Here is an 8,813-nt window from a genome sequence, read left to right as displayed (position 1 = left end):
CAAGCAGCCCCTTTTTCTCCCTTACATTGTAAGAAGGCTACCCCCACCCAGGGGGCGGCACTCACATAGTTAACCTTTTAAACTTTTTACATTGATACAATGAATAACATCCTAGAGCAGGAAAGGCATGTCCTTTGCACCCTAGGATGTAGACCTGCTGAGTCACTTAGCCAAACCTCTAGACTCCCCAAGTTGACACAATGTATCAACCATAACAGAGTCAAACAGAAAATCTTGGTTATATTGTGGAACATTAGGAAGTAGTGGGGTTGTGACATTATGGAGGGTTCATGCTTTATCTAAAGAAGTAGCTCAAATCATTTGTCTTGTGAAATGTTATATTCTGAGATATGCTGATAATGTAGAATTTTGTGTTAATTGAAGCAATTCAAAATTATTTAAAAACAGGGGTCATATAATGTGGGCCAAAAATATGTATATAAACTATCTGGCACTAGGTTTATGGCACCCTAGGGAAGACTCCTTTAATTATTATTGAGCATGCCTTTACTTCCACTTTGCAGACTTGGGCACCTCTAAGGGGGATTTATAGAATGGAATAGAGTAGCTAACCCCATACCCACATGCAAATCAGGAGACAGTGGTAATAATGGGAAATTTACAGAAGATGGTTCTGTTAAATTTCACGCTAGGTGTTAGGAGACACTGCTGAGTAAATGCTACCATAATAATACTTATGTCCTGACATGAAGGAATGAGATAAGCAGATATCTATCGATCTGTCTGTTTGTCTATCCATTGGTCTTTCCACCTGTTTGTTCATCCCTCTATCCATTGTCCATCCATTCACCATCCATCCATCCACAGATACACTCCTTGCAAAGTGACAAAGCAGAGGAGTAATTAAGTCTACACAGTGAACACTGGCTCAGTATGATGCTTTGTGCTTCTCTCTGTACCTTTACGTCTTCTGGCCTATGCTTTGGAATTACACCTGAGGAGTCCATATCTGTAGTCATGTCTCTTGGCATGCTGTTTGTCCTTAGGGTGGTCCCTGAGGAACATTTGTGGTTAAGGAGAAAGTGAACAAGAAGGAACTAAAATAACATCTAACAGGGAAATGTCATACCATAGAAATATAATACCATGGAACACTGTGTAATGAGTATTTAATGCTTAAGCCAGAAAGTAAGGACTTACAACTTTATGGTAGCCTGTCTTTGTATACCAGAGTAAAATATAGTATGTAATATGGTATAAAATAGGGATTTGGCAGTGGTTTTGAGAACTGATGAATGTGGATGACTTGTTTGTAATAAAACCATCTACATTAATGAAATTAACCAGATATTAATCATCATTTAATTTAGAACTATGTTGATGGCCAAAATACAATTTAGCACATTTTTAGTTTAAATGGCAGTTTTTAAAAAGATTATGTAAGTATAGAGATAGACCATTTCATCTAATTAAATTTAGTGAAAATATGAAGAAAAAATGAGTTTTAAATTTTTTAAAATTTTAAAGAGGAAACAAGAACAAAGACATAAACAAAATAACATAAAAACAATAAAAACAATACAGAATTTCAAATAAGGTGATAGGAAATTAACAATGGTTGTTGTATTACATATTGTTATCTTTAATTGTTACTCAGATAACCAGATATAGGTATATAAGATTGATCAAACCATTAAACATTAACTGTTCCTTTCAGTAAACCAATAGAAATTAGTAGTAGAATTATCTTAGCTATCTTGTGTGTGTATATATATATTTTCCCTTCTTCCTTCCTGAGAAAATGATTTTTAAAATCACTGCAATGTTATAGGATTGTGCCATTTCTTAGTTTCCTTCCCAAAGTGTATTGTAGAATTTTTTTTTTTTTTTTGAGACAGTCTCAGTTCAGGCCTGCGTTGAACTCACTATATAGCTCAGGATGGCTTCAAACTCATGGCAATTCTCCTGTCTCAGAGTGAGGGGTTATAGGCATGTGCCACCATGCCTAGCTATATTGTAAAATTTTAATGTTTTGAAATTTATTTTAGTTTGGTGGAATAATAAAATTTACTTTGAATAGATTAATAGACTTGTGAGATTACACAAGAATGATATAAGCCAGTGAGCCTTTTGTTCCTACTGATGTTAAAATTTGGACAAAAAGATTATATAGGTCTCTGAAATAGCCATAATGTCCTTTTGCTGCTTTGCTGATGACATTTCCAGCAGAAAGTTTCCTGGAAGTGGGGCTGATCCTGACTCGTGAGCCCATGCACTATAGGCATCAGAGAAGACTCTGTTTTGCAATCTTCACTGCGGGGTTTGGCCAGTCCCTACTTTGAGCCTCTGGTATTCTAGTTCTGATACATTTTCAGGGAGATTTCTGTCATTTGAGTCTCCAGGAGGCAGATTATTGTAAAATGTTGTTTTGAACTTCCAGTATGGATGATCCCTCTTAGGATTTTTCTTTTTCCTCTTTTAGAATTTTTAAGGACTCTTCACTGCTAGCTTCTTTTCCTGTAACATGATGTTATGAAATAATGTGAATTTCTTGCTTTAGATCTTGGGGAGTAGAGCTCTAAGGAGTGAGTATAGACAACTGTAATTTATGATTTCAACTCCTTGGAGGAAACATGTCCATGTACCTTATGTCTTTTTTACTTAATTGCTACAAGTCATTCAGAATTCATGAGTTGACTTAATTTTTTCTTGAGTGAAAGTACTAAGAAAGATTGAGGTCTCCAAAATGCTACCAGTTCATTGCTTAAATTATTCATTTTACATGTAAAATTGCAAATTGTAAGATGTTTTAAGTGAGTTTTTAATCCACTGTTTAGCATTAAAGTTTAAATTCTTGCCTAGATTTCTAAAAGTGTTATGGTTTGTGTCTAGATGTCCCCCTAAAGCCTCATGTAGTCATAGGTGGGACTTTTCAGAGGTGGCTGGATCTGGAGGGTGTGGTGCTGGGATTAAAGTAGTCCACTTACTGGTTTGGCATAGTTCTGGGTGTGGATAATGGGAATGCCCAACCTAGTTGTGAGTGCTACACAGCCTAAGGGCATGTAGCCTGGATAAAATATAAGGGGCAGAAAGAAGGTTACTGTCATCACTTGATGCTTTCTTGCTACTTTACTGCTTTGCTGCCTTCCTACCTTCTGCTCACCATGAACTGTCTCCTCTGTGATGCCTTTTTGGCATGCTACCGTGCCTTAGAGCCAGCCAACTGTGAATTGAAATCTCTACAAACTGTGACCCAAAATAAACCTTTTCTCCTTTAACTTTGGGTGTTCAGTATTTTGTCTCAACAATGAAAAAAGTAAGGCAAAAAGAAAATAGAGTTTTTGATTGTTTTTTATATAATAGAAAAAATTTTAAAAATTAAGCATTTAAAATGTGTAAAACACTGCCTGCCCTCCTTGAACTCTATAAGAAATAGTAAGTTTGATTGATAAATAAGTTTGACTGATAAAGAAGAGTACTGAGATGCAATCACAAACCAACATTATTTTATCTCCCACATATGTTTAAATTTATTCAAAAACTGATTCTTTCCCTAGATGAAAACTAAAGTGGATGGTTCAGTTTTTCTGAGTGCTGTAACTTTGAAAATAAAACAAAGCAAGGAAATCTTTGTTACACACACGCGCACACACATACACACACACACACACACACACAAATTCCTTGAATATCAAGGACATACCCTTTGGGGATCCAGAGGTCTCTGTGGCTTCCTTCCACTGAGGCCCTGTTAGGAAGATCTCCTGGGCAGAACTCAAGATGACCCTGCACCAGCTCTTGAGTGTGTTCACATCTGACCATTGGAAATTCTCCTAAAACAATTTTAGGGAGTGTAGGCCTTTTGCCAGGGTGGGAATAGAATGGGCTCAGTGTATTGTAGCTCTAACTTAAAAATTCACTCCACAAAGTCTTCTTACACGCTTTTGCTCTTGATTCATTTGTTACCTGCATATCCTTGATGTTATATAATAATTTTCAGCTATCTTTGTATGCATTCTTTAGGACAGTCTGTATTAAAATCCTGTTTGGTATCCCATGTATGAGATCTTAAGGTCTTAGGTGACTTTCTTTTAATCCTCTTCTGTAGAGAATTCTGGTAGATAAAAGGATTCTGTCTTTCTATGTGAAATGTTTCTATGTGGGAGAGAGTAGAGCATGCAGGTATATTTATAAATCAGTTGAATTTTATTGCTCAGTATCAATCATATTTGTAAAGAAATATCTTCCTAATTATAATACAGGTGATAGTATTGTTATCAATTGTTTTCTGAGACATTATCAGTTGAAGGAGTTTGGTATGGCAGAAAACATACTTTACTATACACCAGGAGATGCAAATCTTAATCTTAAGACCTGAGGCAATCCTACCTCTTTGGACTTTAGGACTTTTAGGTGGAAATTGAAGGAATTATGTCAGTTAAGCAAAATATATTTATTGAGTTTTTATTGGCTGTTTCCTTAGACCTTCCAGTGAAGATATGTTAAATAATTACATTGAAACAATATAACTGCAGGATTAGATAGTGTTCTGACAATGGCTCATGAAATCTTATCCTAGATTGAGAGGTCAGGGGAGAGTTTTCTATGAGAAGCTAATACTTGAGCTAATAAGGTGAGTACATTACAGGGGCTGGGGATTTAGCTCAGCGGCAAAAACGCCTGCCTGGCAAGCGCAAGGTCGTGGGTTCGGTTCCCGGTACCGGAGAAAAACCAAAAAAAAAAAAAAAAGATGAGTACATTACAAAGTAAAAAGCTTCTGGTTTGGAACAAAGCAAAACCAGACAGGAAACATGGAGAACAGAGCAAAGGTCCTGATTCAAAAAGTCAAAAGAAATCTAGTGGGTAAAATGGATCAGATTAGATCATGGGTTGGTTTAGGAGTTAGTGAGAGAGTAGAAGTTAAGAATGATTTCTAAATGTCTTGCTTGTCCAAGTTTAATCCATCTGTCCACTAACTTCCATAGGGAACGTCAGAAAGTGGCCAGATATATAGGGGAGCTGGAGATGGAAAGGAAGGATTTAATCTTGGACAAGCTGACTTGAGATGCCTCTGAGATAGTCACATGGAGATGTCTAGGAGGGAACTGAATATAAGGGGAGAGATGTAGTTTAGAGAGATAATTCAGAAGACATTGACCTGTGTATAAGAATTGAATTCATGATCATAGATTAGATTCTTCAGAGAAAGTTTAGAAAAAGATTAAGTCAGCCCTTTTAGGAATACCAATATTTAAAGCTATACAGGAATGGGGAAAAAGCACAAGAGACTGAGAAGTGTCCAGAGAGATGGGAAGAAAGCCAGCTGTGTAATCTACCACCGAAGCAAAGGGAAAAGAGTATTTTGAGGAGTGGGGAATCTCACCTATGGTAGACGCTCTTGTGAGTTCAGGAACATTAAGTGCCATGCAGCCACAAGAAGCTCTGGGAAGCTCAGGAGGAACTATTTTTAAGAAGTGGTGGGGGCAGGAGTGGATTGAAGACTGAGTGGGGGAGGAGTCCATGCAGGGAGGGAGTAGAGGTAATTGTTTTGAAAAGATTTACTGAAGAATCAGAGTGGGAGGCTCTGACATAGACAGTGAGGTGCAGAAAGGTAGGAGTTTTAAATTGAAATACCCAAGAATGATTAAATGCTATGGGAAGTCCAGGGCAGAGAGAAGGGTTGAAGATACAAGGAAGGGTGCAGTCAATTTCATGACTAATAATGGGGCCCAGAGGGTAGAATTCAGTACTTATGTAAGGGGTTTATTCCCCTAAATAAGCTCCGGTAATTGAACAGGAGAGCAGAAGAGAATGAGGCCAAGTAAAGCTGATCTCTAGGTCTAGAAGCAGGGAATTTTCATATTATGTCTGTATGTACAGTCCATTCTATTTTTAAAGGCTATATAATATAGTAGTGATAATAATAACAGACATTTGTAGAATGGTTCTCTGTGTTATATGTAGTAGTTAAGGGTACATTTTTTGTAGACTGCCTGGGTTTGAATCTAGACAGTATCATTTTCCAGCTCCGTGATTATGTGACCTTGAAGTGGTTTTTAATTTTACTTGGGTCTTGATTTTCCTTGTAAAATGGGAATACTGTTAGCAGAGATACCTTACAGGATTAAATGAGTGCATCAATCTAGTACTCAGTTTGGGCTTGGTGTAGTCAGGGTGCCCCACATGTTAGCTAACTGACCATATCAGTTATGGTCATCTTTGGCAGCTGGGACTGCTTTCATCCTACCCTTTCTGTATAGGAGACAGCATTTAACCCTGTTGTACAGATGAAGAAATAGATTTAGAGATGGACTTGTTTGATATCATATAGGTAAGATGCAAGATCCAGCTTTCCATAGACCAGCTCAAATCTATATCTTTACAAGTTCTGGAAGCAGCTTACCTAGAATATTTCTTCTACAGCTATCTCAGAACTCAGGATTTCAGGCTTCAGCACCAATATAAATGTGAAATAAACAAAGCTGGTCTTTTCATGTCCCTGAGGCCTCTGAGGGTCACTCTCTGCTAGTCAACCTGTTCTGTGTCCCCAGCTCTACCTTGGTCTTGCACATCTGCTAGTCACCTGCTTGTCCCACTTTGGTAATTTTTCCCATCTACAGCTTTTTCTTTCATTCTGAGTTTAGAGTGGCCATTTTCTTTTTGTAAAATCTGTATGAAAAAGTGTGTGGGTTGTTAAAGTTAGTGATGTGAAGGTGGAGGATGACCATCACCCTGTAGAGATTGATGATGATCCCTTAGTCTCGGCCTTGGAGTTTTGTCTGAAGAAGGCAGTAATGGAGGTGTGTTGCCAGTTTGGCTTCCACACTTATCCTTGAAAGCATATCTAGTGGCATTTATTATAAATTTATCTGATCATTGTAACATAAACACTTCCGTAACCCACTTGTACTCTTCTGTTTATTGCCTGCTACATCAAATGACCTTTGTTTTCTTCCTCTAACCCTTGAAGTACTTTCAACTTCCTTCTTCTACAGTAGCTTCTTCTAATGTTACTTAACTTAGAAACTTTTTCTTATGTTGTCAAGTGCTTTATATTTTGTCACAATTTTGTCACAGATGGCTTATTGTTTTATGGTAAACATTTACTTTATTGTAACATTTCCATACATGCATAAGATGTGGTTTCACAAATGAAAGACACACAAACACTGACACACACACAAACACACACACACACACACACACACACACACACAGCCTCTCACCACTGAATCCATAGCTAGCACTCATTTTCCAACTTCTTTTCCACAGCCAACTTCTCACAAGTCTACACATGCTGGGCACTTGCCCATTCTTTCCTTAACTCCCCCATGCCAGGTGATTCTGATGCACACCTGGACATGAGAACCACTGCTCTGTCATTGTTCCACACTCCCTTCTTCTGGCTGCCACATCACGCTCCTCCTGTCTTTTTTAATGGGTCCCAGACTTCCCTCCACCCTATAAATAGTAATTCTCCCTGTAGTTGTCTCTCCTCTCTCCTCACTCCTCTGTGCCATAATCTCTGAGTGATCACATCCATTCCATGTTTTTAAGCACCATGTAAGAGCCAATGATAAAAAAAAAGATGTGGTTTCATTATATCCACTTCCCCTCTCTTCAATGAAATATTTTATTCTGGAAATTCAACTCCTGGGAGCATCTTCAGGCTGTGTGTGAAGAACATAAAGTTCCATAGAAGGAAGGTGTTAATGTACAATTTAAAGACTACTTGTAACCATGATAGTATGTTATTGTCACTTCAAAACAAAGCAGTTTGAGATTCTACTATGGACTGAATGTGTTTTTCCTGATTTGCAGTCACTGCTTTTCACAGTCTTGCTGATCACCAATCTTACGCTCTCATTACTTTCATGGGGTTCTGTCATGGTGGGAGGCAGGCATTGTTTGCAAAATAGGTAACAATAGATTTTCACTTCAAGAGTTGACTCTGATGAGCCACTGTTTTATTCAAATTTTAACAGTATTACTAAGATATAATTTATGTTTCACAATTTAAAATACATAAAGGTCTCAGGAAGGACCCTGGGTATCAGGAAACCTCAGTGAGCTGCCTGGGAGCCTGAAACCCCATGATCCAATCCCTATCACCATTGCAGGAAGGACCCTGGGTCCTGGGAAACCTAGGGTGCCTCAGTGAGCTGCCTGGGAGCCTGAGGCACTTTGCTCTGCCTTTGGCCACCATTGTAGGAATGACCCAGAATCCTGGGAAACCTAGGTAGCTTTGAAAATGACAAAATAAAGGAACAAAATGCAATCTCAGCCCTCTGCCCCACCCAGAACAAGTCAAGGAAGCATTAATATAGAAGAACATGGAAGTCACACCTGAAATTTCTGACGTGATAGCAACTGAAATAAAGAACCAACTATGTCAGGCTATCCAGGAAATCAGGTTGTAAATAATCTCTCAGGTTAAAAAAATGAAATGACAACAATAATGAAAGAATTGCTCAGCATAGCAAAAAAAGACATAGATGAAAAAATAGAGGACCAAAGAAAAATGATGGAAACCTTGAATGAGTATGGAAAAGAATTAGAATATAGGAAATAGATTCAAAGAGATATTCAGGAAATTAAAAATTCAACTGAAAGCTGGAAAAACTTCTAGAGTGAAACTGAAGATAGACTTTCAAGAAGACAGCATTACAAATAGTGATCCTGAAAGGAAAGATCTCTTAAAAATAACAATACTTGCAAGATGAGGCAGAGAAAAACAATATACATCGATAGGTGTTAACAAAACAGCAGGAGGCAACATGAATGTTATAAAAAGACTATTTGCAGAAGTAATAGCAGAAAATTTCCCAAGCATAGGAAAAGAATCTGACATA

Source organism: Chinchilla lanigera, unplaced genomic scaffold (assembly GCF_000276665.1).
Source record: "Chinchilla lanigera isolate Chin_1 unplaced genomic scaffold, ChiLan1.0 scaffold00026, whole genome shotgun sequence".
NCBI classification, from domain to species: domain Eukaryota; kingdom Metazoa; phylum Chordata; class Mammalia; order Rodentia; family Chinchillidae; genus Chinchilla; species Chinchilla lanigera.
Note: the sequence above shows the minus strand (reverse complement) of the source record.